Here is an 11,520-nt window from a genome sequence, read left to right on the forward strand (position 1 = left end):
ATTCGCTGGCTAGAGGGTAGACACAGGTTAGCTCAGGTGACAGGAAGGGCAATATACAAAAAGAGGGAGGGTGGCAAAAGAATGATGAAGATATGTGAAGACACAGGGAGGTATGTATGGACTAAATGGGATAAATGTTTAAAGGCTAATAGTGATATATACACAACCTCAGAACAACAGTGTTCTGTGCGTAGATATATGGATTGAGACATAGGCTGAATGGATAAGGGAGGAAGAGTGGGATATATATATAGAAAGAGTCTTGGTGTGATGTTGTCGGTTAATGCACGGGACTGCAAAGTCGGTGTGAACCGCAAGGTTGGCAGTCCAAGCTCACCAGCTGTTCCTCAGAAACCCTATACAGGGTCTCTATGAGTTAAAACCAACTAGACAGGACTTAACAACAACATAGTGACCCTGTATAGGGTTTCCAAGCAGCGGCTGGTGAGTTTGAACTACCACCCTTGTGGTTCACACCAACCTTGCAGTCTAGTGAATTAGTCCACAGCACTACATGAGGACACCTCATATATATGTGTGTATGTGTGTGTATGTGAATATATATATATATATATATATATATATATATACATATATATATATATGGAGCTCTGGTAGCGTAGTGGTTACGAATTGGGCTGTGAACCTCAGGGTCAGCAGTTCGAAATTACCAGCTGATCCACAGGAGAAAGATGAGGCTTTCTGCTCCCGTAAAGATTTACAGCCTTGGAAACCCTGTACAGGGTCGCTATGAGTTGGAACTGACTCCACAGCACATAACAACAATATATATACACACATACATACATACATGCTCTGGGTTAATGTGCCAGACTGCAAAGCCATCTGAACTGTAAGGTTGGTGGTTCAAGCTCACCAGCTGCTCCTCGGAAACCCTATACAGGATCGTTATGGGTCAGAAACAACTCGACAGCACTCAACAACATACACACACACACATATATATCCCAAAAATATGTAAGAGTTTGAAAGAGGGTATCTGTACATGGTTATTTTGACCTTTACAGCAAACACACCTATCAATATGGTAGAGCATACAGTGGTCAAAATGATGAAAACTTCCTAGATATTATCAAATATCTTAAAACAATGAGTTGTCGGGCCTGGTGGCTCAGGACCATAGTCTTGGGTGAGTAGCATCTGGGATCTTGAGGGGCCATCTAAGGTGCAGCTATTGGTTTCTCTTGTGCTGAAGACAAAGAGTGCTAAGTATGGAAGACTCTTGGAACCCATTAGGCCGATAGATGACTGGAACACGTGAACATCAGCGTCCAGGACACTGAGACCAGAAGAATTGATGGCGCCTGGCTACCACTACCAAGTGCCTTGAAAGGGATCACATTAGAGGGTCCGAGATAGAGTGAGATAACACGTGGAACAAACTTGAGTTTATTAAAACAAAATGATTGGGTTTACTGGTCAAAAAGAGAGTAGAGGAACTTGAAACTATGGCCCTTAATGACCATTCAAATATGAAAAGGAATTCACCCTCATGGCCTAATCTTCAGCCAACCAGTAAATTTATGCAGATTTCAACCAAGCAGTAGGTTTATGGGGAAGAGGAGAGGAGAGGGAGGACAACTCACTAGTAAGGTATGCTCACCATGGAATGGTCCCTCATTCAAAATCAAAAGGACAACATTTTCCTATGGACAAAGTGCTGCATGGAGGGGACTGTAATTATTGAGATGCAACAAAGTGTATGGTTTGTTGAATAATATGAAGCTGATGATCTTGTCTGTAAACCTTCAGTCAGTTCACAATCAAAGGTTTTAAAAAATAAAGAAATGGCTGTGTCTCCAGGAGTAGGTACCCCTTCTTGACACTGGCAGCCATCTTTGATGCGAGGGGGAGTTCATGGTGAGGAAGGGGAGAAACAGTGAAATTGAGATCCCCAGTACCTTCTGGCAGGCTCTCTTGACCCACTTTAGTGCATGACTAGCTCTGGGGTAAGTAAGCATAGGATTGAGATCTAGGCTGAATGGCAGTGAGGAGCCTTCCTTCTCATAGCATTCCAGGCTCCTATGACCTCGTGGGGACGGGATTCCCAAAGGTGAGGTCTGAAATACAGCTGCCTGGGAGTCTGCCCCTCTAAGGGTGGGTCCAGGAGCACTCAGGACAGACCCTCACCAGGGCCCAAGAAACCCCAGACAGGACTTTGCAGCTACCACTTGCTCCCTCCATGTCGCCTCATTCTGCTAAGGGCCACTAACTTCTGGACTCTGCTTTGGGCTCCTCATTCTCCTGGGGACCTCCAGAGGCTGGCTAGACAGACTCAAGGCCTCATTCCTGAGCTAGACAAAAGTGTGACCCAGGTCCCACTGCACCACAACCAAAGGCTGTGTTCTGCCCTGTGGGGTTCTCTGTGGCCTCAGGAGATGACCCACCTCCTGCTCCCGGAGCCCGGATTATGAAGCAGATTACCTACAGCCTAGTACTGAGGCATCTTCTCAGTGGCTCTCAGTACTCACTAGCAGATATGGCTGCCACCAAGGGCTGAGCCTTGGCTTCCTGTTCCTACTATGCCTGCTACCATAACCGTCTGCCTCTTACTTACATACCTCAGCAGCTTCTTGCATAGGCCCCCAGATCAGGCCACACTTGTCCCATGATTCATGGAGCACTGGACATACGGAACCCTGTATTTCTTCTCATTCCACTTGTCCATCAAAAGCAACATGGTGGGACCATGGGATTCAAAACCAGTTTCCACTTGATGGCGGTATTGCACCAGAGATGACACTTGTACTCTTCTCAGAGAACTGTTCCCTCCGCCACCCTTTACTAATTAAAAAAATGAGGACTGCTGTGTGGCCTCCCTACAAAAAGTGCTTTAGCAACTTTGAGACCTGGAGGTTCCACACCCTGTGCTGCATCTTACTCTGAAGTTTTGCTCTGCAGAGGAGTGTGAGGTCTTCTTTCTTCCTGATGAGGAGGAATTGCTCCACATGAGACATCTTATGGGTGGACACAGATAAATCCATCCTTATCAGCATCCTTAGTGCTCCAGCTTGGTGGGATTTCGAAGAAACAGACTGTGCTCCTGCACCAAGTCCACCTACCCTGTGCCTCTCTGCCCACTGGGGAACATTTCAACTTGAGTTTTCTTACACTGTACCTAACGGTCAGCTGGATATGAATTTTAATTCTGTCCCTCTTTTGGAAAGTTCACCCCTTACAATTCAAGTGTGCTGCCAAGAATATCTTAGAGAGCCAAATCCTCTGAAATAGAAAGATACCTTCCTAATAATCTCTGTCCTTTGGGAAGCACAAAGGTCAACTTTCCAGATATGTTCACAGATCTTCCCTGCTCCTCGAGTATGTGTGTCTATGGGAGAGCACACAGGAATGCACTCCCCCAAGTCTGTTTCCTCCACCCCAAATGGAGAACCCTCAGTGCATCATCATCTGCTCCTCTGACCCTTGTGAATGGGAAAGAGATCTCTCCCTTATGGCCTCACAGCTAATAATGGTCACAGGGTGGGCCTCCGAGATAAGGGTTTTCATTCCAGGATGTGAAGACAATTCCTCCCAGCTACTACTTCCGGGCAGGCCTTGACGATCTAAAATATGTCTGCACACACAGTCACACTATCCTGAGATTATATTCTTATGCTGTAACCACACACAGTTATAAGATTGTAATCTTATGATACAATGTTATGATATAACCACATATAGTCACACTGTCACACTATTAGATTATAATCTGCCTCAAAGCAGGTTACTAAAAGCAGGAGAGAATTAAAGCAAGATGCACAGTAAAAGACAGTGAGATGGTTGGATGGAAAGAAGGACAGAAAGAAGAAAGGTTGCTAGGTAAGTAGGTACATAGGTAGGAAAGGAAGACCTCTGAAACTAGCGACAATGGAGATACCCACGATTAACAACTTATTGTTCACCCAAACACAACCTGGCCCTCTCTTGCAATGACTTGTACTAGCTCCATACAAACACGGCAGTCAACAAGGCCCAAGTCTTGACTTCCTGTGCCTGGTACCCTGGCGGGTAGCTCAGGTCTAACCCTTATCTCCACATATCCCTGCGCAGGCCTTCACCTGAATCAGCACTTACCCAGTGTCTTAGGGAACTATGGTCTTAGAGGAATCTGTCTTTTCTCCAATATCTGGCTTCCCCAATAAGCAAAAGTATGCCCATGGGGTTTGGAAAGAATTTCCATTTGATGGCAGTGTTGCATCAGATATGCCATGCGCCTTTCCCTAATACCTTACCCTCCTCCCTTCATGACTGAAAGAAAAACAAAACACCAACCAAGGTCTCGCCTCCCTAAAGTCTGATGCCTCCCCCATCTTGTACATTTTGGGGGCTTTCGCTCCCACATCTTGCACTAAATCTTGCAAGCCTTTGTCTTTACAGAGATGCAATAGGTTTCCTTACTTCCTAAGGAGGAGGAATTACTACCCACCCCCAGGCACGCTGTGGGTGGACAGAGCTGGTATAGCTAGCTATCTGTAGCCATAGCGCTCCTGCTTGGCCAAGCCCTCAAGAAACAGATGGTGTCTCAGAACAGAGTTCCACCCACCCAGAACCTCACAACCTGCCAGAAAGCATTCCAACTTGAGCTTTCTTACACCTCACTGGAAACCAAGTTTGAGATGAATTCTATTCCTCTTTTGGAAAGCCAACACCTAAAATTCAGGGGCACTGCCAAGAATTGATCTTAGAGCACCAGAAGCTCAGAGGAATAGAAAGATACCTTCCTGATGCTCTCCTTCCTTTGGGAAGCATAATCTTCAACTTGCTGTGTAATCATCACAGATCTGCCCTGCTCCTTTGCACATGCGTGTTTATGAAAGGCGACAAGGGAACACATTCCCAAGTCTGTTTCCTCCACCACAAATGGAGAACCAGAGCTGCAGCAGATCATCCATTCCTTTGATTCACTTATGAATGGGAGGGAATCTCTCCCTTATGGCCTCACAGATATCAACCATATCAGGTACCTAAAGGGTAAGGGTATTCCTTCCAGGATGCTAACCTGATGAGCTAATTCATCCAACAACTTATTTGTGGGAGTTGACCTTCATACATAACTACGTGCTTATAATCTGCCTCAAAGCAAGTTGCTAAAGAGACAGAGATAGGATAAGATAGTAAGAGACAAAGAGATGGATGGATTTAAACAAGCATCGAGGGAAAGAAGAAATATGCTAAGAAGTTAAGTAGGAAAGAAGGACATCTTAAGCAAAGTGTCTGTGGAGAAGCCCAGGATGAATAAGTTATTCCCCACCAACCCTGAAGCAGGCAAATACCAAGCAGTATACCAAGCAGTGAAAATTATCAAGTAAGCCATTTTTTAGCACCGATGTGGAGGCCAGAACATGTATTTTGTTCAAGCAATGAAATCAAAAGAGTACATTCCTCACATTGCATTTGGGATCAGTGAAAAAAATGAAATGAGAGCATGAACATGAACTCATTTTCTTGCATTAAAAACTGGAATTATGCACAAGAAAAACTGTACCTGGTTTACGATGTCAGGAAGGGTTGGATGGAGGAAAAGGAAAGTCATGAAAGTGATCCTATTTCAGTAGTAATGAATGATTCATTTGATGGGATGAAACATCATCCACAATGCCATTATCTATGACAGTTAAAGGCAAACATAACAAAAATATATACATACACATTTGTATGTATGTGATGGACTGTGAGTCTGTAGCACAGCAAACCCTTCAGGGAGAGCTTTCCCAGAGAGGCTGCACAGCAAATGAGTCTGCCAAGTGTCATCTGTTAGTGCATCTCTTCGGTCACTCCTTCTGATTCCTGGACCTCCAATGTGAGGCACTAAATGGGCAATGTCTGAAGAAGAGCCAGGGCACAGTGGGACCCTCTTTCTGGAGCCGGGTTCCTGAGTCCTTGTCCTGGATCAGGTAGCTAATGAGTCCAGAAAAGGCAAGGAGGCAACAACGAGAATGGAAACCAAGGTACATGCTAGTCAAGAATCAATCTTATGTATAAAATAAAATCCAACTCAAGAAGACCTGTACATCTGCACAGAATAACCAAACTCTGTGTATCTGATAGTCTGGTGGGACACCATGACCAAGTGGCATAACACAATCCACAAAGACTTTTGGTGAGTAAGTAGCGCCTGACATCTTAAAAGCTCATGAGCAGCCATCTAAAGACCAAGTTTTGGTCTCTCCCTGTCCAGAGGAAAGAAGAGTTATGAAAACGGAAGACACTTGGAAACAAATTCACCCAATAAACGAACAGACCACGTGATCATCAGTCTCCACGCCCCTGAGACCAGAAGAACAAGATGGTGCCTGGCTACCACTACCAACTGCTCTGAAAGGGATCACCTAAGAGGGTCCTGGAGAGAGTGGGAGAAAAAGCAGAACAAAACTCAAAATTATAATAATTAAAAAGATGAGGCTTATTGCTCAGATAGATACTAGTGGAACCTGAGACTATGGTCATTGGTCACCCTTCAGGTCTGGAATTGAATTCATCCCTGTGGTTCAATTGCAGCCAAGCAATAGATAGTTACCTAGGGGGACAACAACATTAGTGAGGAATGCACACCACAGAACGGTCAATCATTCGAGAGCAAAAGGGCAGTATTTACTCAAGGACAAAATCCAGAGGGCTGGGAAAGAAGAAGGAATAAAACAAGTAACACAGAAAGGAAGTGGGATAAATGATGTAACATGGAGGGATTGCAAGAAACCTGAAACAAAATGTATGATTGGTTGAATATAAAACTGTTAATCTGCTCTGTAAACCTTCATTCAATTTACAAGGAGAGTTTTTAAAAAAAAAAAAAAAAAAACTCTAGGTATCTGTTACCATGACGAGACCTGGTGGTACAATGGTTAAAGCACTCACCTGCTAGCAGAAAGGTCAGCAGTTGTAACCCACTAGCCACTCCATTGCAGAAAGATGTGGCAGTAGTCTCCTCCTGTAAGGACTTACAGCTATTCTGCTCTGTCCACTGGAGTCTCTCGGAGTCGGAATCGACTGGATAGCAACAAGTTTTGGTCTTTTTGGTTTTATGTACTCATACTAGCATGTGTATGTGTGTGTATACATATATCACACACACAAATATATGGGACACTATGAATCATAGCAAGGAGCTCTGGTAGCGTAGTGGTTACGAATCGGGCTGCGAACCTTAAGGTCAGCAGTTCAAAACTACCAGCCGCTCCGCGGGAGAAAGATGAGGCTTTCTACTCCCGTAAAGATTTACACCCTCGGAAACCCTGTACAGGGTCGCTATGGGTCGGAACCGATTCGACGGCACTTAACAACAACAACAATGAATCATAGCAGACTTAACGGCACTTACCAAGAACAATAACAATATACAATATACCTTGTATATTGTATACCATGACTACCAGACTCATTAAGCCCCAAAGATGGTCTCAGTGGCAGCCATGTTTGAGAGAACACGGAGAGATGTATTCCATCCTAACACCAAAAGGTAACTGAAAAAGTCCTCAAGGACTGAAAATAAAATGAGCTTAAGCTCTGTTAAAATGACTTGTGCTAGTCATGCCAAGACACGGTAGCCTGCAAGGTCCGAACCTTGGTTTCCTGTGCCCAACTTGCCTTGTTGTCAGCCTCCACATGAACCCTTTTTTTCTGCAACTTCCTCCGCCTTGCCTGTACTTGTCCCATTTCTTGTGAAGTTTGGACATTATCAGACCCTATCTTTCTTTACCCCTTCTCAGAGACCCTGATTTTCCTCAGATCCCAACCTCCCCAGGAAGCAATAATGGTGGCTGCTTGGACTTGGCAAAGAGTATCCATTTGATGGCAGTATTGCACCAGAAATGCCAGTGAGCCTTCCCTCCAGGATCCCATCTTCCCTCTATTATGGAAAAACCATGCAAACTAATGTCTGAAGTCATCCCAAATGGCTGTAATACAGGCGGTAACACCTGAGAGGGCATTTCTTTCAGTCTCTCTGCAAAGCACTACACCCTAACAAACACATGCACACACACACAGTTCTGTCATGGCACTCTTTGACTATCATGTAGGGGTCACTGTAAATAGAGCCTTATCCCAATCAGTGAAGACATAAGGAGCTCTGGTAGCGTAGTGGTTACGAATCAGACTGCAAGCCGCAAGGTCAACAGTTCGAAACTACCAGCGGTTCCGCGGGAGAAAGATGAGGCAGTCTGCTCCAGTAAAGATTTACAGCCTTGGTAACCCTGTGTAGGGTCGATATGAGTCGGAACCGACTCCACAGCACATAACAACAACAACAACAAGGGCCACTTTCAAGAATGCTCTTCTTCCCTAGGCCCAATCCTTCTTCTGCAGGTAGTCCCTGTCTTATGATGGGATTCTTTTCACAAGGCTCCCTTTATAAGTCAGCTTTGACATAAGTTGAAGACATCTTTTTTAAAAAAATTCCATTGTTATTGTCTCTTATTACCTGTATCTTAATAAATTCCATCTTTATTTGTCTTGGGGGGTTGGAGACATTACACGTAAACTTATAAATATATCTTAATACATATTACTAATGATAAGATATAAAAACAAAACCAACAAAAAGGGACAGTTGTTAAGTACAGCTGGTAGTCATTAGGATATGTTGTAACTCAGAGATGATCTGTAATGGGAAAAACTTTGATTTGTTTTCCCCCTGTATCCTTTCAGTAGTGTTTACAAGGTTGATTCAAACCCTACACAGGGAACTTGGACTCTGAAGTAAAGAGTATAGACATGCATGACAGATTGAATAGAGGGTAAAGAAGCTGGTATAATTCTGAGTGTGGAGAATGTCCTAGTTTACCATCACTAGACTAGTAACCATTGGAGAAAAGACCTGGTGACCTTTTCATGTACTGATCTGAGCACAGAAATCCCTTTTGGGCAGTCTACCACGTCCAGTGGAGTCCTGGTGTGGCGCTGTGGGTTAATGCGCTGGACTGCAAAGTCGGTTTGAACTGCAAGGTTGGTGGTTCAAGCTCACCAGTCACTCCTTGGAAACCCTCTAGAGGGTCGCTATGAGTCAGAACCGACTCGACAGCACTTAATAACAACAATCACCATGTCCAATAATGCTACTATGAGTCAGAATAGACTAATATTGTTGCTAGGTATGTGCCAAGTAAAAACCTATCAGAATTGTGTTACGTTCTGTTAACCTGGAGACTGTGCCTACACAGTTTCTTCAGGAACCTGGGCGAAATCTTAGATTTTTGATGGGTCGGCTGAAAATGGAAATCAAGTCCTTCTCATTTTTCATCCACAAGGAGAATAATAGATTTAATTAGTTTATCCCTGGTGGCATTTGTTTTAGGTCTTCACTTTGCCACATTTCAAAAGTTACAAATTTTTTCCTAGAGAAAGACATTTCCCTTGGACAGTAAAGGTTAGCAAGGAATACATTTCCCATTTCTTCCAAACATGGTGGATACCTAGGGCACACCCCCACAACTCCCAGATTCTGCCAGACTAAAGGGCTGCATTTTCAGCTATCTCTGAAGGTGTCTGCATCACACCTTAGAGCACTCTGAGGGACCCCAACACACCTTTCCTTGTATTAGAGACCCTACCCAGGAAATGGAGTCCTGGTGCGGTGCTGTGGGTTACTGCACCGGACTGCAAAGCTGGTTTGAAATGCAAGGTCAGCGGTTCAAGCTCTCCAGCCACTCCTTGGAAAGCCTATACAGCGTCGCTATGGCTATCTAAAATGAGGGGACAATAAAGGCACGAAGTGACTGGCTTACAAGGTTTCAAGAGGGAGCTTAGTTAAGAGTGTGGGGGGAAAGAAAGAGTCCCCACTGAATAGTTATCATCTTGTCTAGATGGGTCTGGTGAAAGGAGATGGGGATAAGATTCGTTAAGATTCAGTAGTGAGTAACTGTTATCATGACTAATCACGACTGTCACAATTGTAAAGGTAGAAGTTTTGTACCAAAAAAAAGGGGAGTGATTAATCTTACAGTCCAGAAACAGAGGACCCTAGGACCATCGAGAGAGGAACACATAAATAGAATGTGGGACCTTATCCAGAGAAGCAGCAGTGCCAGAGATGGAGGCAGAGATGGGGGCATGGAGATGGGGAGCGGCTGAGGACTCTAGATTCATCAACTAAGAAGAGAAGGACTAAGAACTGGTGGCCAGGAGCAGACTTGCAGAATGTGCCCTTTGGAGATGTAATTTATTATATATGCCTGAGTGGGGTTTTTTGTTTGATTTGTGTGTTTTTTAAAAAAAGCTAAAGTGGATAAAGAGAAATACTTTTAACTGATGGTATATGGAGGGGATTATAATCCATGTAATGAAACAAGTTATATGAATTGTTGAATGTGAAACTGATGATGTGCCCTGTAAACTTCCAGTCAATCCACAATAAAAACCTTAAATTAAAAAAAAAAAAAGATATCAAGAAAAAAAATTTTACTCAATCTGAGTAGGGCTGAGTACCTTGATTTCTTCTCTTATCATTGACTCCTTGATTTTCCTGGACTCATGCGCTGCCACATTTAGGGCAAGGACACAGGAGTCTGGTAACAGTGAACGAGTAGGCCACTGTGTCATCAGAAATAATCCCTTTTCATCTACATATAGACGAACAGGCTTAAGTTTATGACTCAAGATGAAGATTTTTTTTATAGCATTTGTTTTAGGACTTCACCTAGCCAAATCAGACATATAGATAGGTAGATGGATGGATGGTGGTTATGTGCCTGGAGTCAGTTCTGACCCATAGCGCCTCTATATAGGGTTTCCAAGGTTGTAAATCTTTACGGAAGTAGAACGCCTTATCTTTCACCCGCAGAACCGCTGGTCGTTTCTGTAGTACACCATGAGGTTAGAAGTCCGACTCGCAACTCCTACGCTACCAGAATTCCTGAGATAGATGGAGAGTAAATTTTCTTTTGGAATTCAGTAAGAAATACCACATTGCCTAATTTTCTAAACCAAGGCAGCCTCCGAGGCCACGCCCCCATAGCATCCACATTATGGCCAGCTGGGATGCTGGAGCTTATTTGCCACAGAACCTGGTTCTTTGGTTTTAACACCAACTCTGGAGGTGAGACACTGAGTATCCAGGATCCTTTAGGTGTCCCCCAACCTACCCTTCCTAATATCACAAGCCCTTATAATGAAGTTACAACTAGTAGGGATAAAGACCATGCTCAAAAAGTGAAGATTCATGACTATCAGACACCCCTTTCACCCTGCTTCTCAACCTTTTTGAATCAAAAAGCTTAAAGCAAGGCCCAAAAGTCATCTAGGTTTCCAAGTGGAGTTTACTGCACTGGGATATTGGGGGAAGAGCTTTTTTAATTTAAAAAAATTTTTTTTAATTAAAATGTTTTTAAAATAGGGGTGTGTGTGTGTATATATGAATGAATGAGAGGGCTTCAAAAAGTTCATGGAAAAATGGAATTGTTGTTGTTAAGTGCCGTCCAGTTGTTTCCGACTCATAGAGACCTTGTATAGGATTTCAGAGGAGCGGCTGCAGTCCAGTACTTACCCTATAGCACCACGCAAAGA

Source organism: Chrysochloris asiatica, unplaced genomic scaffold (assembly GCF_000296735.1).
Source record: "Chrysochloris asiatica unplaced genomic scaffold, ChrAsi1.0 scaffold00183, whole genome shotgun sequence".
Classification (NCBI taxonomy): domain Eukaryota; kingdom Metazoa; phylum Chordata; class Mammalia; order Afrosoricida; family Chrysochloridae; genus Chrysochloris; species Chrysochloris asiatica.